Source organism: Danio rerio, chromosome 7 (assembly GCF_049306965.1).
Source record: "Danio rerio strain Tuebingen ecotype United States chromosome 7, GRCz12tu, whole genome shotgun sequence".
Taxonomy (NCBI): Eukaryota; Metazoa; Chordata; class Actinopteri; order Cypriniformes; family Danionidae; genus Danio; species Danio rerio.
Window position 1 is genome coordinate 61,834,801 of NC_133182.1, and position 27,425 is coordinate 61,862,225.

The following is a 27,425-nucleotide window of genomic DNA, read 5'->3' on the forward strand; positions in this document are numbered from 1 at the left end:
TTTTGTTTTAGACAACATTTCATGCACTGTTAAACATTTTAAAGCAAGTTGCAAGTGAAAATCTATGTCTATGACTGAGTTTAAATTACTGCTTATTTTGACCTCTGCTGGCTCTGAAAAGCTCATTTTCAACGTTCAATTCAGAATGTGATAAAACCAGATCCAGCAACTAAAATGCATCATTCTTTTTGTTTTAGACAACATTTCATGCACTGTTACACATGTTAAAGCAAGTTGCAAGTGAAAATCTATGTCTATGACTGAGTTTGCATTACTGCTTATTTTGACCTCTGCTGGCTGAGAAAAGCTCATTTTCAACGTTCAATTCAGAATGTGATAAAACCAGATCCAGCCACTAAAATGCATCATTCTTTTTGTTTTAGACAACATTTCATGCACTGTTAAACATTTTAAAGCAAGTTGCAAGTGAAAATCTATGTCTATGACAGAGTTTGCATTACTGCTTATTTTGACCTCTGCTGGCTGTGAAAAGCTCATTTTCAACGTTCAATTCAGAATGTGATAAAACCAGATCCAGCTACTAAAAAGCATTTTCTTTTTGTTTTAAACATCATTTCATGCACTGTTAAATATGTTTAAGAAAGTTGCAAGTGAAAATCTATGTCTCTGACTGAGTTTGCATTACTGCTTATTTTGACCTCTGCTGGCTGAGTAAAGCTCATTTTCAACGTACAATGCAGAAACTGATAAAACCAGATCCAGCTACTAAAATGCATTATTCTTTTTGTTTTAGACAACATTTCATGCACTGTTAAACATGTTTAGGAAAGTTGCAAGTAAAAATCTATTTCTCTGACTGAGTTTGCATTACTGCTTATTTTGACCTCTGCTGGCTGAGAACAGCTCATTTTCAACGTTCAATTCAGAATGTGATAAAACCAGATCCAGCCACTAAAATGCATCATTCTTTTTGTTTTAGACAACATTTCATGCACTGTTAAACATGTTAAAGCAAGTTGCAAGTGAAAATCTATGTCTCTGACTGAGTTTGCATTACTGCTTATTTTGACCTCTGCTGACTGAGAACAGCTCATTTTCAACGTTCAATTCAGAATGTGATAAAACCAGATCCAGCCACTAAAATACATCATTCTTTTTGTTTTTGACAACATTTCATGCACTGTTAAACATGTTAAAGCAAGTTGCAAGTGAAAATCTATGTCTATGACTGAGTTTAAATTACTGCTTATTTTGACCTCTGCTGGCTCTGAAAAGCTCATTTTCAACGTTCAATTCAGAATGTGATAAAACCAGATCCAGCCACTAAAATGCATCATTCTTTTTGTTTTAGACAACATTTCATGCACTGTTAAACATGTTAAAGCAAGTTGCAAGTGAAAATCTATGTCTATGAATGAGTTTGCATTACTGCTTATTTTGACCTCTGCTGGCTGAGAAAAGCTCATTTTCAACGTTCAATTCAGAATGTGATAAAACCAGATCCAGCCACTAAAATGCATCATTCTTTTTGTTTTAGACAACATTTCATGCACTGTTAAACATTTTAAAGCAAGTTGCAAGTGAAAATCTATGTCTATGACTGAGTTTGCATTACTGCTTATTTTGACCTCTGCTGGCTGTGAAAAGCTCATTTTCAACGTTCAATTCAGAATGTGATAAAACCAGATCCAGCTACTAAAAAGCATTTTCTTTTTGTTTTAGACATTATTTCATGCACTGTTAAATATGTTTAAGAAAGTTGCAAGTGAAAATCTATGTCTCTGACTGAGTTTGCATTACTGCTTATTTTGACCTCTGCTGGCTGAGTAAAGCTCATTTTCAACGTACAATGCAGAAAGTGATAAAACCAGATCCAGCTACTAAAATGCATTATTCTTTTTGTTTTAGACAACATTTCATGCACTGTTAAACATGTTAAAGCAAGTTGCAAGTAAAAATCTATGTCTCTGACTGAGTTTGCATTACTGCTTATTTTGACCACTGCTGGCTGAGAAAAGCTCATTTTCAACGTTCAATTCAGAATGTGATAAAACCAGATCCAGCCACTAAAATGCATCATTCTTTTTGTTTTAGACAACATTTCATGCACTGTTAAACATGTTAAAGCAAGTTGCAAGTGAAAATCTATGTCTCTGACTGAGTTTGCATTACTGCTTATTTTGACCTCTGCTGGCTGAGAACAGCTCATTTTCAACGTTCAATTCAGAATGTGATAAAACCAGATCCAGCCACTAAAATGCATCATTCTTTTTGTTTTAGACAACATTTCATGCACTGTTAAACATTTTAAAGCAAGTTGCAAGTGAAAATCTATGTCTATGACTGAGTTTGCATTACTGCTTATTTAGACAACATTTCATGCACTGTTAAACATGTTAAAGCAAGTTGCAAGTGAAAATCTATGTCTCTGACTGAGTTTGCATTACTGCTTATTTTGACCTCTGCTGGCTGAGAACAGCTCATTTTCAACGTTCAATTCAGAATGTGATAAAACCAGATCCAGCCACTAAAATGCATCATTCTTTTTGTTTTAGACAACATTTCATGCACTGTTAAACATTTTAAAGCAAGTTGCAAGTGAAAATCTATGTCTATGACTGAGTTTGCATTACTGCTTATTTTGACCTCTGCTGGCTGTGAAAAGCTCATTTTCAACGTTCAATTCAGAATGTGATAAAACCAGATCCAGCTACTAAAAAGCATTTTTTTTTTGTTTTAGACATCATTTCATGCACTGTTAAATATGTTTAAGAAAGTTGCAAGTGAAAATCTATGTCTCTGACTGAGTTTGCATTACTGCTTATTTTGACCTCTGCTGGCTGAGTAAAGCTCATTTTCAACGTACAATGCAGAAAGTGATAAAACCAGATCCAGCTACTAAAATGCATTATTCTTTTTGTTTTAGACAACATTTCATGCACTGTTAAACATGTTTAGGAAAGTTGCAAGTAAAAATCTTTGTCTCTGACTGAGTTTGCATTACTGCTTTTTTTGACCTCTGCTGGCTGAGAAAAGCTCATTTTCAACGTTCAATTCAGAATGTGATAAAACCAGATCCAGCCACTAAAATGCATCATTCTTTTTGTTTTAGACAACATTTCATGCACTGTTAAACATGTTAAAGCAAGTTGCAAGTGAAAATCTATGTCTATGACTGAGTTTGCATTACTGCTTATTTTGACCTCTGCTGGCTCTGAAAAGCTCATTTTCAACGTTCAATACAGAATGTGATAAAACCAGATCCAGGTACTAAAATGCATCATTCTTTTTGTTTTAGACAACATTTCATGCACTGTTAAACATGTTAAAGCAAGTTGCAAGTGAAAATCTATGTCTATGACTGAGTTTGCATTACTGCTTATTTTGACCTCTGCTGGCTGAGAAAAGCTCATTTTCAACGTTCAATTCAGAATGTGATAAAACCAGATCCAGCCACTAAAATGCATCATTCTTATTGTTTTAGACAACATTTCATGCACTGTTAAACATGTTAAAGCAAGTTGCAAGTGAAAATCTATGTCTATGACTGAGTTTGCATTACTGCTTATTTTGACCTCTGCTGGCTGTGAAAAGCTCATTTTAAACGTTCAATTCAGAATGTGATAAAACCAGATCCAGCTACTAAAAAGCATTTTCTTTTTGTTTTAGACATCATTTCATGCACTGTTAAATATGTTTAAGAAAGTTGAAAGTGAAAATCTATGTCTCTGACTGAGTTTGCATTACTGCTTATTTTGACCTCTGCTGGCTGAGTAAAGCTCATTTTCAACGTTCAATGCAGAAAGTGATAAAACCAGATCCAGCTACTAAAATGCATTATTCTTTTTGTTTTAGACAACATTTCATGCACTGTTAAACATGTTAAAGCAAGTTGCAAGTAAAAATCTATGTCTCTGACTGAGTTTGCATTACTGCTTATTTTGACCTCTGCTGGCTGAGAAAAGCTCATTTTCAACGTTCAATTCAGAATGTGATAAAACCAGATCCAGCCACTAAAATGCATCATTCTTTTTGTTTTAGACAAAATTTCATGCACTGTTAAACATGTTAAAGCAAGTGGCAAGTGAAAATCTATGTCTCTGACTGAGTTTGCATTACTGCTTATTTTTACCTCTGCTGGCTGAGAAAAGCTCATTTTCAAAGTTCAATTCAGAATGTGATAAAACCAGATCCAGCCACTAAAATGCATCATTCTTTTTGTTTTAGACAACATTTCATGCACTGTTAAACATGTTAAAGCAAGTTGCAAGTGAAAATCTATGTCTCTGACTGAGTTTGCATTACTGCTTATTTTGACCTCTGCTGGCTGAGAACAGCTCATTTTCAACGTTCAATTCAGAAAGTGATAAAACCAGATCCAGCCACTAAAATGCATCATTCTTTTTGTTTTAGACAACATTTCATGCACTGTTAAACATTTTAAAGCAAGTTGCAAGTGAAAATCTATGTCTATGACTGAGTTTGCATTACTGCTTATTTTGACCTCTGCTGGCTGTGAAAAGCTCATTTTCAACGTTCAATTCAGAATGTGATAAAACCAGATCCAGCTACTAAAAAGCATTTTTTTTTTGTTTTAGACATCATTTCATGCACTGTTAAATATGTTTAAGAAAGTTGCAAGTGAAAATCTATGTCTCTGACTGAGTTTGCATTACTGCTTATTTTGACCTCTGCTGGCTGAGTAAAGCTCATTTTCAACGTACAATGCAGAAAGTGATAAAACCAGATCCAGCTACTAAAATGCATTATTCTTTTTGTTTTAGACAACATTTCATGCACTGTTAAACATGTTTAGGAAAGTTGCAAGTAAAAATCTATGTCTCTGACTGAGTTTGCATTACTGCTTTTTTTGACCTCTGCTGGCTGAGAAAAGCTCATTTTCAACGTTCAATTCAGAATGTGATAAAACCAGATCCAGCCACTAAATTGCATCATTCTTTTTGTTTTAGACAACATTTCATGCACTGTTAAACATGTTAAAGCAAGTTGCAAGTGAAAATCTATGTCTCTGACTGAGTTTGCGTTACTGCTTATTTTGACCTCTGCTGGCTGTGAAAAGCTCATTTTAAACGTTTAATTCAGAATGTGATAAAACCAGATCCAGCTACTAAAAAGCATTTTCTTTTTGTTTTAGACAACATTTCATGCACTGTTAAATATGTTTAAGCAAGTTGCAAGTGAAAATCTATGTCTCTGACTGAGTTTGCATTACTGCTTATTTTGACCTCTGCTGGCTGAGTAAAGCTCATTTTCAACGTACAATGCAAAATGTGATAAAACCAGATCCAGCTACTAAAATGCATTATTCTTTTTGTTTTAGACAACATTTCATGCACTGTTAAACATGTTAAAGCAAGTTGCAAGTAAAAATCTCTGCTCTGACTGAGTTTGCATTACTGCTTATTTTGACCTCTGCTGGCTGAGAAAAGCTAATTTACAACGTTCAATTCAGAATGTGATAAAACCAGATCCAGCCACTAAAATGCATCATTCTTTTTGTTTTAGACAACATTTCATGCACTGTTAAACATGTTAAAGCAAGTGGCAAGTGAAAATCTATGTCTCTGACTGAGTTTGCATTACTGCTTATTTTGACCTCTGCTGGCTGAGAAAAGCTCATTTTCAACGTTCAATTCAGAATGTGATAAAACCAGATCCAGCCACTAAAATGCATCATTCTTTTTGTTTTAGACAACATTTCATCCACTTTTAAACATGTTAAAGCAAGTGGCAAGTGAAAATCTATGTCTCTGACTGAGTTTGCATTACTGCTTATTTTGAACTCTGCTGGCTGAGAAAAGCTCATTTTCAACGTTCAATTCAGAATGTGATAAAACCAGATGCAGCCTCTAAAATGCATCATTCTTTTTGTTTTAGACAAAATTTCATGCACTGTTAAACATGTTAAAGCAAGTGGCAAGTGAAAATCTATGTCTCTGACTGAGTTTGCATTACTGCTTATTTTGACCTCTGCTGGCTGAGAAAAGCTCATTTTCAACGTTCAATTCAGAATGTGATAAAACCAGATCCAGCCACTAAAATGCATCATTCTTTTTGTTTTAGACAACATTTCATGCACTGTTAAACATGTTAAAGCAAGTTGCAAGTGAAAATCTATGTCTCTGACTGAGTTTGCATTACTGCTTATTTTGACCTCTGCTGGCTGAGAACAGCTAATTTTCAACGTTCAATTCAGAATGTGATAAAACCAGATCCAGCCACTAAAATGAATCATTCTATTTGTTTTAGACAACATTTCATGCACTGTTAAACATGTTAAAGCAAGTTGCAAGTGAAAATCTATGTCTCTGACTGAGTTTGCATTACTGCTTATTTTGACCTCTGCTGGCTGAGAACAGCTCATTTTCAACGTTCAATTCAGAATGTGATAAAACCAGATCCAGCCACTAAAATACATCATTTTTTTTGTTTTTGACAACATTTCATGCACTGTTAAACATGTTAAAGCAAGTTGCAAGTGAAAATCTATGTCTATGACTGAGTTTAAATTACTGCTTATTTTGACCTCTGCTGGCTCTGAAAAGCTCATTTTCAACGTTCAATTCAGAATGTGATAAAACCAGATCCAGCAACTAAAATGCATTATTCTTTTTGTTTTAGACAACATTTCATGCACTGTTACACATGTTAAAGCAAGTTGCAAGTGAAAATCTATGTCTATGACTGAGTTTGCATTACTGCTTATTTTGACCTCTGCTGGCTGAGAAAAGCTCATTTTCAACGTTCAATTCAGAATGTGATAAAACCAGATCCAGCTACTAAAAAGCATTTTCTTTTTGTTTTAAACATCATTTCATGCACTGTTAAATATGTTTAAGAAAGTTGCAAGTGAAAATCTATGTCTCTGACTGAGTTTGCATTACTGCTTATTTTGACCTCTGCTGGCTGAGTAAAGCTCATTTTCAACGTACAATGCAGAAACTGATAAAACCAGATCCAGCTACTAAAATGCATTATTCTTTTTGTTTTAGACAACATTTCATGCACTGTTAAACATGTTTAGGAAAGTTGCAAGTAAAAATCTATGTCTCTGACTGAGTTTGCATTACTGCTTATTTTGACCTCTGCTGGCTGAGAACAGCTCATTTTCAACGTTCAATTCAGAATGTGATAAAACCAGATCCAGCCACTAAAATGCATCATTCTTTTTGTTTTAGACAACATTTCATGCACTGTTAAACATGTTAAAGCAAGTTGCAAGTGAAAATCTATGTCTCTGACTGAGTTTGCATTACTGCTTATTTTGACCTCTGCTGACTGAGAACAGCTCATTTTCAACGTTCAATTCAGAATGTGATAAAACCAGATCCAGCCACTAAAATACATCATTCTTTTTGTTTTTGACAACATTTCATGCACTGTTAAACATGTTAAAGCAAGTTGCAAGTGAAAATCTATGTCTATGACTGAGTTTAAATTACTGCTTATTTTGACCTCTGCTGGCTCTGAAAAGCTCATTTTCAACGTTCAATTCAGAATGTGATAAAACCAGATCCAGCCACTAAAATGCATCATTCTTTTTGTTTTAGACAACATTTCATGCACTGTTAAACATGTTAAAGCAAGTTGCAAGTGAAAATCTATGTCTATGAATGAGTTTGCATTACTGCTTATTTTGACCTCTGCTGGCTGAGAAAAGCTCATTTTCAACGTTCAATTCAGAATGTGATAAAACCAGATCCAGCCACTAAAATGCATCATTCTTTTTGTTTTAGACAACATTTCATGCACTGTTAAACATTTTAAAGCAAGTTGCAAGTGAAAATCTATGTCTATGACTGAGTTTAAATTACTGCTTATTTTGACCTCTGCTGGCTCTGAAAAGCTCATTTTCAAAGTTCAATTCAGAATGTGATAAAACCAGATCCAGCAACTAAAATGCATCATTCTTTTTGTTTTAGACAACATTTCATGCACTGTTACACATGTTAAAGCAAGTTGCAAGTGAAAATCTATGTCTATGACTGAGTTTGCATTACTGCTTATTTTGACCTCTGCTGGCTGAGAAAAGCTCATTTTCAACGTTCAATTCAGAATGTGATAAAACCAGATCCAGCCACTAAAATGCATCATTCTTTTTGTTTTAGACAACATTTCATGCACTGTTAAACATTTTAAAGCAAGTTGCAAGTGAAAATCTATGTCTATGACTGAGTTTGCATTACTGCTTATTTTGACCTCTGCTGGCTGTGAAAAGCTCATTTTCAACGTTCAATTCAGAATGTGATAAAACCAGATCCAGCTACTAAAAAGCATTTTCTTTTTGTTTTAAACATCATTTCATGCACTGTTAAATATGTTTAAGAAAGTTGCAAGTGAAAATCTATGTCTCTGACTGAGTTTGCATTACTGCTTATTTTGACCTCTGCTGGCTGAGTAAAGCTCATTTTCAACGTACAATGCAGAAACTGATAAAACCAGATCCAGCTACTAAAATGCATTATTCTTTTTGTTTTAGACAACATTTCATGCACTGTTAAACATGTTTAGGAAAGTTGCAAGTAAAAATCTATTTCTCTGACTGAGTTTGCATTACTGCTTATTTTGACCTCTGCTGGCTGAGAACAGCTCATTTTCAACGTTCAATTCAGAATGTGATAAAACCAGATCCAGCCACTAAAATGCATCATTCTTTTTGTTTTAGACAACATTTCATGCACTGTTAAACATGTTAAAGCAAGTTGCAAGTGAAAATCTATGTCTCTGACTGAGTTTGCATTACTGCTTATTTTGACCTCTGCTGACTGAGAACAGCTCATTTTCAACGTTCAATTCAGAATGTGATAAAACCAGATCCAGCCACTAAAATACATCATTCTTTTTGTTTTTGACAACATTTCATGCACTGTTAAACATGTTAAAGCAAGTTGCAAGTGAAAATCTATGTCTATGACTGAGTTTAAATTACTGCTTATTTTGACCTCTGCTGGCTCTGAAAAGCTCATTTTCAACGTTCAATTCAGAATGTGATAAAACCAGATCCAGCCACTAAAATGCATCATTCTTTTTGTTTTAGACAACATTTCATGCACTGTTAAACATGTTAAAGCAAGTTGCAAGTGAAAATCTATGTCTATGAATGAGTTTGCATTACTGCTTATTTTGACCTCTGCTGGCTGAGAAAAGCTCATTTTCAACGTTCAATTCAGAATGTGATAAAACCAGATCCAGCCACTAAAATGCATCATTCTTTTTGTTTTAGACAACATTTCATGCACTGTTAAACATTTTAAAGCAAGTTGCAAGTGAAAATCTATGTCTATGACTGAGTTTGCATTACTGCTTATTTTGACCTCTGCTGGCTGTGAAAAGCTCATTTTCAACGTTCAATTCAGAATGTGATAAAACCAGATCCAGCTACTAAAAAGCATTTTCTTTTTGTTTTAGACATCATTTCATGCACTGTTAAATATGTTTAAGAAAGTTGCAAGTGAAAATCTATGTCTCTGACTGAGTTTGCATTACTGCTTATTTTGACCTCTGCTGGCTGAGTAAAGCTCATTTTCAACGTACAATGCAGAAAGTGATAAAATCAGATCCAGCTACTAAAATGCATTATTCTTTTTGTTTTAGACAACATTTCATGCACTGTTAAACATGTTTAGGAAAGTTGCAAGTAAAAATCTTTGTCTCTGACTGAGTTTGCATTACTGCTTTTTTTGACCTCTGCTGGCTGAGAAAAGCTCATTTTCAACGTTCAATTCAGAATGTGATAAAACCAGATCCAGCCACTAAAATGCATCATTCTTTTTGTTTTAGACAACATTTCATGCACTGTTAAACATGTTAAAGCAAGTTGCAAGTGAAAATCTATGTCTATGACTGAGTTTGCATTACTGCTTATTTTGACCTCTGCTGGCTCTGAAAAGCTCATTTTCAACGTTCAATACAGAATGTGATAAAACCAGATCCAGGTACTAAAATGCATCATTCTTTTTGTTTTAGACAACATTTCATGCACTGTTAAACATGTTAAAGCAAGTTGCAAGTGAAAATCTATGTCTATGACTGAGTTTGCATTACTGCTTATTTTGACCTCTGCTGGCTGAGAAAAGCTCATTTTCAACGTTCAATTCAGAATGTGATAAAACCAGATCCAGCCACTAAAATGCATCATTCTTATTGTTTTAGACAACATTTCATGCACTGTTAAACATGTTAAAGCAAGTTGCAAGTGAAAATCTATGTCTATGACTGAGTTTGCATTACTGCTTATTTTGACCTCTGCTGGCTGTGAAAAGCTCATTTTAAACGTGCAATTCAGAATGTGATAAAACCAGATCCAGCTACTAAAAAGCATTTTCTTTTTGTTTTAGACATCATTTCATGCACTGTTAAATATGTTTAAGAAAGTTGAAAGTGAAAATCTATGTCTCTGACTGAGTTTGCATTACTGCTTATTTTGACCTCTGCTGGCTGAGTAAAGCTCATTTTCAACGTTCAATGCAGAAAGTGATAAAACCAGATCCAGCTACTAAAATGCATTATTCTTTTTGTTTTAGACAACATTTCATGCACTGTTAAACATGTTAAAGCAAGTTGCAAGTAAAAATCTATGTCTCTGACTGAGTTTGCATTACTGCTTATTTTGACCTCTGCTGGCTGAGAAAAGCTCATTTTCAACGTTCAATTCAGAATGTGATAAAACCAGATCCAGCCACTAAAATGCATCATTCTTTTTGTTTTAGACAAAATTTCATGCACTGTTAAACATGTTAAAGCAAGTGGCAAGTGAAAATCTATGTCTCTGACTGAGTTTGCATTACTGCTTATTTTTACCTCTGCTGGCTGAGAAAAGCTCATTTTCAAAGTTCAATTCAGAATGTGATAAAACCAGATCCAGCCACTAAAATGCATCATTCTTTTTGTTTTAGACAACATTTCATGCACTGTTAAACATGTTAAAGCAAGTTGCAAGTGAAAATCTATGTCTCTGACTGAGTTTGCATTACTGCTTATTTTGACCTCTGCTGGCTGAGAACAGCTCATTTTCAACGTTCAATTCAGAAAGTGATAAAACCAGATCCAGCCACTAAAATGCATCATTCTTTTTGTTTTAGACAACATTTCATGCACTGTTAAACATTTTAAAGCAAGTTGCAAGTGAAAATCTATGTCTATGACTGAGTTTGCATTACTGCTTATTTTGACCTCTGCTGGCTGTGAAAAGCTCATTTTCAACGTTCAATTCAGAATGTGATAAAACCAGATCCAGCTACTAAAAAGCATTTTTTTTTGTTTTAGACATCATTTCATGCACTGTTAAATATGTTTAAGAAAGTTGCAAGTGAAAATCTATGTCTCTGACTGAGTTTGCATTACTGCTTATTTTGACCTCTGCTGGCTGAGTAAAGCTCATTTTCAACGTACAATGCAGAAAGTGATAAAACCAGATCCAGCTACTAAAATGCATTATTCTTTTTGTTTTAGACAACATTTCATGCACTGTTAAACATGTTTAGGAAAGTTGCAAGTAAAAATCTATGTCTCTGACTGAGTTTGCATTACTGCTTTTTTTGACCTCTGCTGGCTGAGAAAAGCTCATTTTCAACGTTCAATTCAGAATGTGATAAAACCAGATCCAGCCACTAAATTGCATCATTCTTTTTGTTTTAGACAACATTTCATGCACTGTTAAACATGTTAAAGCAAGTTGCAAGTGAAAATCTATGTCTCTGACTGAGTTTGCATTACTGCTTATTTTGACCTCTGCTGGCTGTGAAAAGCTCATTTTAAACGTTTAATTCAGAATGTGATAAAACCAGATCCAGCTACTAAAAAGCATTTTCTTTTTGTTTTAGACAACATTTCATGCACTGTTAAATATGTTTAAGCAAGTTGCAAGTGAAAATCTATGTCTCTGACTGAGTTTGCATTACTGCTTATTTTGACCTCTGCTGGCTGAGTAAAGCTCATTTTCAACGTACAATGCAAAATGTGATAAAACCAGATCCAGCTACTAAAATGCATTATTCTTTTTGTTTTAGACAACATTTCATGCACTGTTAAACATGTTAAAGCAAGTTGCAAGTAAAAATCTCTGCTCTGACTGAGTTTGCATTACTGCTTATTTTGACCTCTGCTGGCTGAGAAAAGCTAATTTTCAACGTTCAATTCAGAATGTGATAAAACCAGATCCAGCCACTAAAATGCATCATTCTTTTTGTTTTAGACAACATTTCATGCACTGTTAAACATGTTAAAGCAAGTGGCAAGTGAAAATCTATGTCTCTGACTGAGTTTGCATTACTGCTTATTTTGACCTCTGCTGGCTGAGAAAAGCTCATTTTCAACGTTCAATTCAGAATGTGATAAAACCAGATCCAGCCACTAAAATGCATCATTCTTTTTGTTTTAGACAACATTTCATCCACTTTTAAACATGTTAAAGCAAGTGGCAAGTGAAAATCTATGTCTCTGACTGAGTTTGCATTACTGCTTATTTTGAACTCTGCTGGCTGAGAAAAGCTCATTTTCAACGTTCAATTCAGAATGTGATAAAACCAGATGCAGCCTCTAAAATGCATCATTCTTTTTGTTTTAGACAAAATTTCATGCACTGTTAAACATGTTAAAGCAAGTGGCAAGTGAAAATCTATGTCTCTGACTGAGTTTGCATTACTGCTTATTTTGACCTCTGCTGGCTGAGAAAAGCTCATTTTCAACGTTCAATTCAGAATGTGATAAAACCAGATCCAGCCACTAAAATGCATCATTCTTTTTGTTTTAGACAACATTTCATGCACTGTTAAACATGTTAAAGCAAGTTGCAAGTGAAAATCTATGTCTCTGACTGAGTTTGCATTACTGCTTATTTTGACCTCTGCTGGCTGAGAACAGCTAATTTTCAACGTTCAATTCAGAATGTGATAAAACCAGATCCAGCCACTAAAATGAATCATTCTATTTGTTTTAGACAACATTTCATGCACTGTTAAACATGTTAAAGCAAGTTGCAAGTGAAAATCTATGTCTCTGACTGAGTTTGCATTACTGCTTATTTTGACCTCTGCTGGCTGAGAACAGCTCATTTTCAACGTTCAATTCAGAATGTGATAAAACCAGATCCAGCCACTGAAATACATCATTTTTTTTTGTTTTTGACAACATTTCATGCACTGTTAAACATGTTAAAGCAAGTTGCAAGTGAAAATCTATGTCTATGACTGAGTTTAAATTACTGCTTATTTTGACCTCTGCTGGCTCTGAAAAGCTCATTTTCAACGTTCAATTCAGAATGTGATAAAACCAGATCCAGCAACTAAAATGCATCATTCTTTTTGTTTTAGACAACATTTCATGCACTGTTACACATGTTAAAGCAAGTTGCAAGTGAAAATCTATGTCTATGACTGAGTTTGCATTACTGCTTATTTTGACCTCTGCTGGCTGAGAAAAGCTCATTTTCAACGTTCAATTCAGAATGTGATAAAACCAGATCCAGCCACTAAAATGCATCATTCTTTTTGTTTTAGACAACATTTCATGCACTGTTAAACATTTTAAAGCAAGTTGCAAGTGAAAATCTATGTCTATGACTGAGTTTGCATTACTGCTTATTTTGACCTCTGCTGGCTGTGAAAAGCTCATTTTCAACGTTCAATTCAGAATGTGATAAAACCAGATCCAGCTACTAAAAAGCATTTTCTTTTTGTTTTAAACATCATTTCATGCACTGTTAAATATGTTTAAGAAAGTTGCAAGTGAAAATCTATGTCTCTGACTGAGTTTGCATTACTGCTTATTTTGACCTCTGCTGGCTGAGTAAAGCTCATTTTCAACGTACAATGCAGAAACTGATAAAACCAGATCCAGCTACTAAAATGCATTATTCTTTTTGTTTTAGACAACATTTCATGCACTGTTAAACATGTTTAGGAAAGTTGCAAGTAAAAATCTATGTCTCTGACTGAGTTTGCATTACTGCTTATTTTGACCTCTGCTGGCTGAGAACAGCTCATTTTCAACGTTCAATTCAGAATGTGATAAAACCAGATCCAGCCACTAAAATGCATCATTCTTTTTGTTTTAGACAACATTTCATGCACTGTTAAACATGTTAAAGCAAGTTGCAAGTGAAAATCTATGTCTCTGACTGAGTTTGCATTACTGCTTATTTTGACCTCTGCTGACTGAGAACAGCTCATTTTCAACGTTCAATTCAGAATGTGATAAAACCAGATCCAGCCACTAAAATACATCATTCTTTTTGTTTTTGACAACATTTCATGCACTGTTAAACATGTTAAAGCAAGTTGCAAGTGAAAATCTATGTCTATGACTGAGTTTAAATTACTGCTTATTTTGACCTCTGCTGGCTCTGAAAAGCTCATTTTCAACGTTCAATTCAGAATGTGATAAAACCAGATCCAGCCACTAAAATGCATCATTCTTTTTGTTTTAGACAACATTTCATGCACTGTTAAACATGTTAAAGCAAGTTGCAAGTGAAAATCTATGTCTATGAATGAGTTTGCATTACTGCTTATTTTGACCTCTGCTGGCTGAGAAAAGCTCATTTTCAACGTTCAATTCAGAATGTGATAAAACCAGATCCAGCCACTAAAATGCATCATTCTTTTTGTTTTAGACAACATTTCATGCACTGTTAAACATTTTAAAGCAAGTTGCAAGTGAAAATCTATGTCTATGACTGAGTTTAAATTACTGCTTATTTTGACCTCTGCTGGCTCTGAAAAGCTCATTTTCAAAGTTCAATTCAGAATGTGATAAAACCAGATCCAGCAACTAAAATGCATCATTCTTTTTGTTTTAGACAACATTTCATGCACTGTTACACATGTTAAAGCAAGTTGCAAGTGAAAATCTATGTCTATGACTGAGTTTGCATTACTGCTTATTTTGACCTCTGCTGGCTGAGTAAAGCTCATTTTCAACGTACAATGCAGAAACTGATAAAACCAGATCCAGCTACTAAAATGCATTATTCTTTTTGTTTTAGACAACATTTCATGCACTGTTAAACATGTTTAGGAAAGTTGCAAGTAAAAATCTATTTCTCTGACTGAGTTTGCATTACTGCTTATTTTGACCTCTGCTGGCTGAGAACAGCTCATTTTCAACGTTCAATTCAGAATGTGATAAAACCAGATCCAGCCACTAAAATGCATCATTCTTTTTGTTTTAGACAACATTTCATGCACTGTTAAACATGTTAAAGCAAGTTGCAAGTGAAAATCTATGTCTCTGACTGAGTTTGCATTACTGCTTATTTTGACCTCTGCTGACTGAGAACAGCTCATTTTCAACGTTCAATTCAGAATGTGATAAAACCAGATCCAGCTACTAAAAAGCATTTTCTTTTTGTTTTAGACATCATTTCATGCACTGTTAAATATGTTTAAGAAAGTTGCAAGTGAAAATCTATGTCTCTGACTGAGTTTGCATTACTGCTTATTTTGACCTCTGCTGGCTGAGTAAAGCTCATTTTCAACGTACAATGCAGAAAGTGATAAAACCAGATCCAGCTACTAAAATGCATTATTCTTTTTGTTTTAGACAACATTTCATGCACTGTTAAACATGTTAAAGCAAGTTGCAAGTAAAAATCTATGTCTCTGACTGAGTTTGCATTACTGCTTATTTTGACCACTGCTGGCTGAGAAAAGCTCATTTTCAACGTTCAATTCAGAATGTGATAAAACCAGATCCAGCCACTAAAATGCATCATTCTTTTTGTTTTAGACAAAATTTCATGCACTGTTAAACATGTTAAAGCAAGTGGCAAGTGAAAATCTATGTCTCTGACTGAGTTTGCATTACTGCTTATTTAGACAACATTTCATGCACTGTTAAACATGTTAAAGCAAGTTGCAAGTGAAAATCTATGTCTATGACTGAGTTTGCATTACTGCTTATTTTGACCTCTGCTGGCTGTAAAAAGCTAATTTTCAACGTTCAATTCAGAATGTGATAAAACCAGATCCAGCCAATAAAATGCATCATTCTTTTTGTTTTAGAGAACATTTCATGCACTGTTAAACATGTTAAAGCAAGTTGCAAGTGAAAATCTATTTCTATGACTGAGTTTGCATTACTGCTTATTTTGACCTCTGCTGGCTGAGAAAAGCTCATTTTCAACGTTCAATTCAGAATGTGATAAAGCCAGATCCAGCCACTAAAATGCATCATTCTTTTTGTTTTAGACAACATTTCATGCACTGTTAAACATGTTAAAGCAAGTTGCAAGTGAAAATCTATGTCTCTGACTGAGTTTGCGTTACTGCTTATTTTGACCTCTGCTGGCTGTGAAAAGCTCATTTTCAACGTTTAATTCAGAATGTGATAAAACCAGATCCAGCTACTAAAAAGCATTTTCTTTTTGTTTAAGACAACATTTCATGCACTGTTAAATATGTTTAAGAAAGTTGCAAGTGAAAATCTATGTCTCTGACTGAGTTTGCATTACTGCTTATTTTGACCTCTGCTGGCTGAGTAAAGCTCATTTTCAACGTACAATGCAGAATGTGATAAAACCAGATCCAGCTACTAAAATGCATTATTCTTTTTGTTTTAGACAACATTTCATGCACTGTTAAACATGTTAAAGCAAGTTGCAAGTAAAAATCTATGTCTCTGACTGAGTTTGCATTACTGCTTATTTTGACCTCTGCTGGCTGAGAAAAGCTAATTTTCAACGTTCAATTCAGAATGTGATAAAACCAGATCCAGCCACTAAAATGCATTATTCTTTTTGTTTTAGACAACATTTCATGCACTGTTAAACATGTTAAAGCAAGTGGCAAGTGAAAATCTATGTCTCTGACTGAGTTTGCATTACTGCTTTTTTTGACCTCTGCTGGCTGAGAAAAGCTCATTTTCAACGTTCAATTCAGAATGTGATAAAACCAGATCCAGCCACTAAAATGAATCATTCTTTTTGTTTTAGACAACATTTCATGCACTGTTAAACATGTTAAAGCAAGTTGCAAGTGAAAATCTATGTCTCTGACTGAGTTTGCATTACTGCTTATTTTGACCTCTGCTGGCTGAGAACAGCTCATTTTCAACGTTCAATTCAGAATGTGATAAAACCAGATCCAGCCACTAAAATACATCATTCTTTTTGTTTTTGACAACATTTCATGCACTGTTAAACATGTTAAAGCAAGTTGCAAGTGAAAATCTACGTCTATGACTGAGTTTGCATTACTGCTTATTTTGACCTCTGCTGGCTCTGAAAAGCTCATTTTCAACGTTCAATTCAGAATGTGATAAAACCAGATCCAGCCACTAAAATGCATCATTCTTTTTGTTTTAGACAACATTTCATGCACTGTTAAACATGTTAAAGCAAGTTGCAAGTGAAAATCTATGTCTATGACTGAGTTTGCATTACTGCTTATTTTGACCTCTGCTGGCTGAGAAAAGCTCATTTTCAACGTTCAATTCAGAATGTGATAAAACCAGATCCAGCCACTAAAATGCATCATTCTTTTTGTTTTAGACAACATTTCATGCACTGTTAAACATTTTAAAGCAAGTTGCAAGTGAAAATCTATGTCTATGACTGAGTTTGCATTACTGCTTATTTTGACCTCTGCTGGCTGTGAAAAGCTCATTTTCAACGTTCAATTCAGAATTTGATAAAACCAGATCCAGCTACTAAAAAGCATTTTCTTTTTGTTTTAGACATCATTTCATGCACTGTTAAATATGTTTAAGAAAGTTGCAAGTGAAAATCTATGTCTCTGACTGAGTTTGCATTACTGCTTATTTTGACCTCTGCTGGCTGAGAACAGCTCATTTTCAACGTTCAATTCAGAATGTGATAAAACCAGATCCAGCCACTAAAATGCATCATTCTTTTTGTTTTAGACAACATTTCATGCACTGTTAAACATGTTAAAGCAAGTTGCAAGTGAAAATCTATGTCTCTGACTGAGTTTGCATTACTGCTTATTTTGACCTCTGCTGACTGAGAACAGCTCATTTTCAACGTTCAATTCAGAATGTGATAAAACCAGATCCAGCCACTAAAATACATCATTCTTTTTGTTTTTGACAACATTTCATGCACTGTTAAACATGTTAAAGCAAGTTGCAAGTGAAAATCTATGTCTATGACTGAGTTTAAATTACTGCTTATTTTGACCTCTGCTGGCTCTGAAAAGCTCATTTTCAACGTTCAATTCAGAATGTGATAAAACCAGATCCAGCCACTAAAATGCATCATTCTTTTTGTTTTAGACAACATTTCATGCACTGTTAAACATGTTAAAGCAAGTTGCAAGTGAAAATCTATGTCTCTGACTGAGTTTGCATTACTGCTTATTTAGACAACATTTCATGCACTGTTAAACATGTTAAAGCAAGTTGCAAGTGAAAATCTATGTCTATGACTGAGTTTGCATTACTGCTTATTTTGACCTCTGCTGGCTGTGAAAAGCTCATTTTCAACGTTCAATTCAGAATGTGATAAAACCAGATCCAGCTACTAAAAAGCATTTTCTTTTTGTTTTAGACATCATTTCATGCACTGTTAAATATGTTTAAGAAAGTTGCAAGTGAAAATCTATGTCTCTGACTGAGTTTGCATTACTGCTTATTTTGACCTCTGCTGACTGAGAACAGCTCATTTTCAACGTTCAATTCAGAATGTGATAAAACCAGATCCAGCCACTAAAATACATCATTCTTTTTGTTTTTGACAACATTTCATGCACTGTTAAACATGTTAAAGCAAGTTGCAAGTGAAAATCTATGTCTATGACTGAGTTTAAATTACTGCTTATTTTGACCTCTGCTGGCTCTGAAAAGCTCATTTTCAACGTTCAATTCAGAATGTGATAAAACCAGATCCAGCCACTAAAATGCATCATTCTTTTTGTTTTAGACAACATTTCATGCACTGTTAAACATGTTAAAGCAAGTTGCAAGTGAAAATCTATGTCTATGACTGAGTTTGCATTACTGCTTATTTTGACCTCTGCTGGCTGAGTAAAGCTCATTTTCAACGTACAATGCAGAAAGTGATAAAACCAGATCCAGCTACTAAAACGCATTATTCTTTTTGTTTTAGACAACATTTCATGCACTGTTAAACATGTTAAAGCAAGTTGCAAGTAAAAATCTATGTCTCTGACTGAGTTTGCATTACTGCTTATTTTGACCACTGCTGGCTGAGAAAAGCTCATTTTCAACGTTCAATTCAGAATGTGATAAAACCAGATCCAGCCACTAAAATGCATCATTCTTTTTGTTTTAGACAAAAATTCATGCACTGTTAAACATGTTAAAGCAAGTGGCAAGTGAAAATTTATGTCTCTGACTGAGTTTGCATTACTGCTTATTTAGACAACATTTCATGCACTGTTAAACATGTTAAAGCAAGTTGCAAGTGAAAATCTATGTCTATGACTGAGTTTGCATTACTGCTTATTTTGACCTCTGCTGGCTGTGAAAAGCTCATTTTCAACGTTCAATTCAGAATGTGATAAAACCAGATCCAGCTACTAAAAAGCATTTTCTTTTTGTTTTAGACATCATTTCATGCACTGTTAAATATGTTTAAGAAAGTTGCAAGTGAAAATCTATGTCTCTGACTGAGTTTGCATTACTGCTTATTTTGACCTCTGCTGGCTGAGTAAAGCTCATTTTCAACGTACAATGCAGAAAGTGATATAACCAGATCCAGCTACTAAAATGCATTATTCTTTTTGTTTTAGACAACATTTCATGCACTGTTAAACATGTTAAAGCAAGTTGCAAGTAAAAATCTATGTCTCTGACTGAGTTTGCATTACTGCTTATTTTGACCTCTGCTGGCTGAGAAAAGCTCATTTTCAACGTTCAATTCAGAATGTGATAAAACCAGATCCAGCCACTAAAATGCATCATTCTTTTTGTTTTAGACAACATTTCATGCACTGTTAAACATGTTTAGGAAAGTTGCAAGTGAAAATCTATGTCTCTGACTGAGTTTGCATTACTGCTTATTTTGACCTCTGCTGGCTGAGTAAAGCTCATTTTCAACGTCCAATACAGAATGTGATAAAACCAGTTCTACCAGAAAGACTCTAGGAGGCAGACAAACGTTTGAACATTTATTGTGAATTGTTTGCATGAATGAGAGTTCGTTACAGTCCTTTCATAAAGTTCTTTGGCGTAAGCCCCGTCTATAGTGCAGAACTCTGGATGAGCTGGCAGATCCTGCCTGAAGATGAAGGCAGGGCGAAGCCAACCCCCTGAGTGGAGACGAGGCCAACCTGGTGGTGGTGGTGGTGATGGGGAGGATGGAGGGAAACTTCCGCAACGTCACCTGAATACAGCGAAACAGATTGTTTAGATGAGCTTTTATACATGGCTTGCTTGGTTGTTATAGGCTGACGAGATAATTATTATGAATGACGTGACATCTCAGTCTTCCTGGTAGAACCTTCGCTAAAGCTTTCATTTCTACCAGAAAGACTCTAGGAGGCAGACAAACGTTTGAACATTTATTGTGAATTGTTTGCATGAATGAGAGTTCGTTACAGTCCTTTCATAAAGTTCTTTGGCGTAAGCCCCGTCTATAGTGCAGAACTCTGGATGAGCTGGCAGATCCTGCCTGAAGATGAAGGCAGGGCGAAGCCAACCCCAAAAAGGCAAAACTGTATGGTTCAGTTTTGTAGCAATCCTAAAACAGAATGACAATAGATGAGATATCTTACATTGTATATTCATGCAAATCGCACAAGGTAAAAATGGAGATTAAATAGTGCCCTGACGGGCAGAGAGGTATATAAGAGATCCAATATGAAGATAAAACGAAGCACGCGATTAGGCTAAAAGATGCTAGAAGCCCTAATGAAGATAAGAGAGAGAGAGAGCATACCCCGCCGGGTAGAGGAGAGAGCATGCCCTGACAAGCATAAGAGAGAGAGTGTGCCCCGACGAGCAGAGGAGGGAGAGAGAGAGAGATTGCCCCGATGGGCAGAAAAGAAGAAGCGTTCCCCGACAAGCAGACGAGAGAGTGCCCAGACAGGCAGAGGAGAGAGCCCATGCCCCGATATGCCAAGGAGGGAGAGAGAGAGAGAGAGCCCCAACAGGCAGAAAAAAGCATGCCCCAACGGGCAGAGGGGGAGAGAAAGAGCCCCGACGGGCAGAGGAGAGAGAGAGTGCCCCGACGGGAAGAGGAGAGAGAGAGAGTGCCCCGACGGGCAGAGGAGAGAGAGAGAGTGCCCCGACGGGCAGAGGAGAGAGAGAGTGCCCCGACGGGCAGAGGAGAGAGAGAGAGAGAGCCCCGATGAGCAGAGGAGAGAGAGAGAGAGAGAGAGAGAGAGTGCCCCGACGAGCAGAGGAGAGAGTGCCCCGACGAGTAGAGGAGAGAGAGAGAGTGCCCTTAAAGCAGAGGGGGAGAGAGAGAGAGAGAGAGAGACCCTACGGCAGAGGAGAGAGAGGTTGAACTCGACCAGCAGAGGAGAGAAAGATTGCCCCAACGGGTAGAGGAAGGAGAGCGTGCCCCGACGGGCCGAAGACATTGAGAGCGTGCCCCGATGGGCCGAAGACATTGAGAGCATGCCCTGACGGGCCGAAGACATCCGGAGTGTTCCCCCACGGGTTGAAGACATTCAGACCGTACTCACACTAGGTACAGTTGCCTTGAACTGGGCCAAAGCACGATTGACCCCCTTCCCGTCTTTCCCGACAGCCCGCACTCACACCACGAACGGGCCTCGGCACACTTACGTCATCGCTGCTGCGCTGTTCAGTGAGAAGCGCTCTCACTCAGCCACACAGAGGAGATTTCTCTAGTTATATTGTGTCAGTCGTTTGATATGCAGTGACATGCAGTCAAATATTTCACCAAACAGTCCTTAGGGATGCGGTGACACGCAGTCAGATATTTTGCCGAACAGATCCGCCACTTTTGGCGCTCAGAAACAATCATAAAGCTCTCGTGCTGCTGCTGCAGGAATGAGGTGGTCTGCTGAAGGTGCAGAGCTGTCGTGCAGTGAGAAGTTTGCGTCTTTAATAAATCTACTGCAGTTTGCGTTCACTGAACAGTAAGATTGAATAATAAATCCATATGAAACAATCACTTAAAAGTCGCGTCTCGCTTTCAGTTTCTGGCTTTGGCGCGTTTCGCACTCACACACAAGCGTACCGCGCCAAAGCCCAATGAACCGCGCTCAGGCCCACCTCTTCCAACCGGGCCAGGGCCGGCCAAGTGAACCGTGCTTGAAGCAGATTCAGCACGGTTGGCATAGTGTGAGTAGGCCCTCAGAGCGTGCCCCGACGGGCCGAAGACATTGAGAGCGTGCCCCGACGGGCCGAAGACATTGAGAGCGTGCCCCGACGGGCCGAAGACATTGAGAGCGTGCCCCGACGGGCCGAAGACATTGTGAGAAGGAGCCCCATTGGGCTTGCGGTGCGAGAAGGAGCCCCATTGGGCTTGCGGTGCGAGACGGAGCCCCATTGGGCTTGCGGTGCGAGACGGAGCCCCATTGGGCTTGCGGTGCGAGACGGAGCCCCATTGGGCTTGCGGTGCGAGACGGAGCCCCATTGGGCTTGCGGTGCGAGACGGAGCCCCATTGGGCTTGATCGGGGTTACCTTGTATGAAACCCATGAAATTAAGGATCTATTGTGATTTACGACAATTAATGTCTAGCTGTTTAGAAAATCTGAGTAAATATTGAATCCCCTGAATTATGATTGGGTCCTGTCTGGGGCTAATAGTAGGCAATGACTACCCCCAAAAATAAAATACCCAACAGTTAAGATTTTCCTTGTTGGGATTTTTTATATAGACGATAAGTTGTAGCGCAGCCCTGTCCTGCTGATGTTTTTATATGGTCGATTACATTGCTTTCGTTCTTCTAAAAATGTGATAGCAATATCGGTTAGCTTACTCTGCAGTCACATTCTACACGCTGTTGTACATAAGAGAGCAGAGACAGCAGTACGTTGAGCTAAACAGAACTTGGGGATTTAGGTAATGAAAATTTCAGTATGGTATAATTTAGAGCTGCACAATCAATCGAAAGAATTCGAGAGAGTGTGCCCCGACGGGCAGAGGAGGGAGAGTGTGCCCCGACGGGCAGAGGAGGGAGAATGTGCCCCGACGGGCCGAAGACATTCAGAGTGTGCCTTGACGGGCCAAAGACTTTGAGAGCGTGCCCCGACAGGCCGAAGACATAGAGCGTGCCCCGACGGGCCGAAGACATTGAGAGTGCCCCGACGGGCCGGTCAAAGAGAATGCGAGACGGAGCCCAGTTGGACTTGCCGTGCGAGACGGAGCTCCGTTGGGCTTGCTGTGCGAGACAGAGCTCTGTTGAGCTCAATTAATCGGAAAGAAATTGCGATCTCAATTTGACCACCAAGACTCTTAATGCAGCATTTCTACGATTCTGCCAAACCTATTTTCAAATTTAGGAGAGAAGCAAAGGCGGCTGCACGAGTCTTTTCATTGTTTCACACACGTTGCTCAGCGACATGGACACCTCCGAATTATGGGAATCACACATGACGCGAGCTGCTGATTGTGCGGTTGCATGCCCTAGTTAATGATTGCCGTGCATGCATCTACTTTATTGAACGAAAGTACATATGCTGTGAAAAACGGGTAATAAATTTGTAAATAATATTCAGTTTGTGGCACAGAGTGATCGTTTGAGAGCTGCGAGCGAAGTACGAACAGCACTCAGCAGTGAAAATGAAACCGAAAGTGCACATTATTTAAATAATCATATTGCATTTTAGAGTTATGATTGCGACAAGTCTTTTTTATAGCGAACGCCGTTTTGCATGAAAATAAATTCATTCATTAAGAGACCTCAATATTTCTGTAAGTGAACATGACAACGAGAGCAGCTAACCTCTTGAAACCATGTAGCAAGTATGGCACCTGTAGCCTACCTTCATTCTTGTTAAATAAGGATTAGAGAGCTTAGGTGCATGCATACACAGATCAAGATCAATTACAGTGATACAGCGCTAAATCACATTATATACGATGATACATAAATTAATCGAATTATGCTTATGTAAGGAAAGTTAAATTGTGATGATACCGAAAATGCAATATTGAACAGTTATGTCCATGAAAAAGTGCTACTATAAAGGGTCACATTAAATGCAGATGAAAGGCAACGATAAGCCATGGTTAAAGAGGCCGCAATAGACCTAGCTATATGGAAGAACCCGATGGACCATAGAAACTGGTAATCCGAGATGTCATGTAACGCGAAGTGCCATAAAACCCAACTGGACCACCACCACCAGTAGCTGCAAAGACAACACATGATGATTATTACTTGAAATGAAAGAAAATGTTTGAAACTTAAAATGTATTGGACTCACGTTAGGCTGAAATATGTACCTGTAACATCTTGGTTTATTGAAACAGCATATCTGCTCAAGGAGTGAACTTGCACTGGTCTTACGGTTCGTTTACAATTATGCCATCGATTTGGTTCGACCCGATACTATGGTACGTCAGGGTGCATTGATGATGCTTTCCACACGATTATATTTTAATTCATAGCACAACAAAAGTATAAAAAGATTTATAGTTGTACGTGTTATTAGTAATACGAGTTGTCATTTAATACGAACAGTCGGAACTGTACTCTAAAAAAAAAAAAACAAACGAGCATGTACATGGCAACATTAGCATTCATAGCAAATAAACGAAAGCGAATGTCCTGCTCGCTTTGAGCTTTAGCGAGTGAATTCGCGTTTTTTTTTTTTTTTTTTTTTTTTTAATAAATGTATATACACACACACGTATATATTAAATAGTTTGTAAAAGACGTTTTGGCCCCAACGTTCTTCCATACTGGCTCAACGCGTAAACTGTCCTCGACGAAAAGGGCTGCGATTGGTTCTAACGGCTGGCGCTGTTCGCCATTGAGTGACACTGATAAAGTTTAGCGGCGATTACAGCAGATCAATGATAAACACGGAGAAAACTCGCTATGTTATGGATTCACAAGTAAAGCTCTTTAACGGCCGTAAGGGGAGGAAACGTCACGTTAACAAGTCAAAGGGCAACAGTCTGAGAAATGGAGTTTATTTCTCAATCGCAGTGAAATGGAGGCTGCAAGTTAACGTTACCTGTAACTCCGCGTCAGCGAAGGACTGCCCAGCAGACACTCGTCTCGCACGGTAAATGCTCAATTTCTGTGTTTTAAGTTGCAGTGTTTTACAGAAGCTCTCGTTCGTCTTCCTACCATAGTATCCTACCGTGACAATGATAGGTTTTGATTTAACGTTAAAGCTGAACCGATACCGTATTGTCTGCGTCTGCATCACGGCTCTAGCTTTATGGTATAAGACTTGTTTAAAAAATGTGGATTCCAGCTAGGAAAACATTTAGAACGAATGATTAGAGGCCATAACGTTAGATATGTGCTCTTTCAGACATTAACTTGCATATCATAATTCAGTGACTTCATATGACGTTAATGAAACAAGAGTTAGACTTACCTCATGCAGACTATGTATACACGTAACGATTTAAGGTAATAAACAGAGTATACCGAGATGGAATGGCAGATGAAGATGGCGTGAAATCCCAATGAAGCAGATTGAGAGTGTTTAACCTGGCTGTTTTCGGTGAAATTCCATGTTCATTTTGGTCTCCAACTAACTTATGAGGTACATTTTTGCGAGTAACGTTAGGAGCTAACGTTAGAAGTGCTAAAAGCTAGTAACCTTAACCCGATGCAAGGATATTTAAATGTACGATCGGCGGATAACGAAAGCGAAATGGTGAAATCAATCAATGGCGAAAATGAAGTGATTGACGAAGCTGTTAACCTTCAACTTTGAGCTGTTACGTGAACACGAACAGAGAAATGAACAAACTTGTGAGACGTAAACGACGTTGGCAGTCCAAACTTCCGCACCGTGACCGAAACTTCCGCAACGTCACCTGAATACAGCGAAACAGATTGTTTAGATGAGCTTTTATACATGGCTTGCTTGGTTGTTATAGGCTGACGAGATAATTATTATGAATGACGTGACATCTCAGTCTTCCTGGTAGAACCTTCGCTAAAGCTTTCATATCCAGCTACTAAAATGCATCATTCTTTTTGTTTTAGACAACAATTCATGCACTGTTAAACATGTTAAAGCAAGTTGCAAGTGAAAATCTATGTCTCTGACTGAGTTTGCATTACTGCTTATTTTGACCTCTGCTGGCTGAGAATAGCTCATTTTCAACGTTCAATTCAGAATGTGATAAAACCAGATCCAGCCACTAAAATGCATCATTCTTTTTGTTTTAGACAACATTTCATGCACTGTTAAACATGTTAAAGCAAGTTGCAAGTGAAAATCTATGTCTATGACTGAGTTTGCATTACTGCTTATTTTGACCTCTGCTGGCTGAGAAAAGCTCATTTTCAACGTTCAATTCAGAATGTGATAAAACCAGATCCAGCCACTAAAATGCATTATTCTTTTTGTTTTAGACAACATTTCATGCACTGTTAAACATGTTAATGCAAGTGGCAAGTGAAAATCTATGTCTCTGACTGAGTTTGCATTACTGCTTATTTTGACCTCTGCTGGCTGAGAAAAGCTCATTTTCAACGTTCAATTCAGAATGTGATAAAACCAGATCCAGCCACTAAAATGAATCATTCTTTTTGTTTTAGACAACATTTCATGCACTGTTAAACATGTTAAAGCAAGTTGCAAGTGAAAATCTATGTCTCTGACTGAGTTTGCATTACTGCTTATTTTGACCTCTGCTGGCTGAGAACAGCTCATTTTCAACGTTCAATTCAGAATGTGATAAAACCAGATCCAGCCACTAAAATACATCATTCTTTTTGTTTTTGACAACATTTCATGCACTGTTAAACATGTTAAAGCAAGTTGCAAGTGAAAATCTATGTCTATGACTGAGTTTAAATTACTGCTTATTTTGACCTCTGCTGGCTCTGAAAAGCTCATTTTCAACGTTCAATTCAGAATGTGATAAAACCAGATCCAGCCACTAAAATGCATCATTCTTTTTGTTTTAGACAACATTTCATGCACTGTTAAACATGTTAAAGCAAGTTGCAAGTGAAAATCTATGTCTATGACTGAGGTTGCATTACTGCTTATTTTGACCTCTGCTGGCTGAGAAAAGCTCATTTTCAACGTTCAATTCAGAATGTGATAAAACCAGATCCAGCCACTAAAATGCATCATTCTTTTTGTTTTAGACAACATTTCATGCACTGTTAAACATGGTAAAGCAAGTTGCAAGTGAAAATCTATATCTCTGACTGAGTTTGCGTTACTGCTTATTTTGACCTCTGCTGGCTGTGAAAAGCTCATTTTCAACGTTTAATTCAGAATGTGATAAAACCAGATCCAGCTACTAAAAAGCATTTTCTTTTTGTTTAAGACAACATTTCATGCACTGTTAAATATGTTTAAGAAAGTTGCAAGTGAAAATCTATGTCTCTGACTGAGT

The 27,425-nt window shown here is 37.0% G+C and overlaps 1 long non-coding RNA gene across 1 annotated transcript; it reads right to left on the reverse strand.

Moving 5' to 3' along the window:
- Nucleotides 1–20,056: 20,056 nt before the first annotated feature.
- On the reverse strand, nucleotides 20,057–24,701 carry LOC141375159 (uncharacterized). Its single transcript, XR_012382763.1, has 2 exons — nucleotides 24,327–24,701; nucleotides 20,057–24,232 (listed from the first exon to the last, which is right to left on the reverse strand). It is a non-coding gene; the product is annotated as an uncharacterized lncRNA (long non-coding RNA).
- Nucleotides 24,702–27,425: the final 2,724 nt, after the last annotated feature.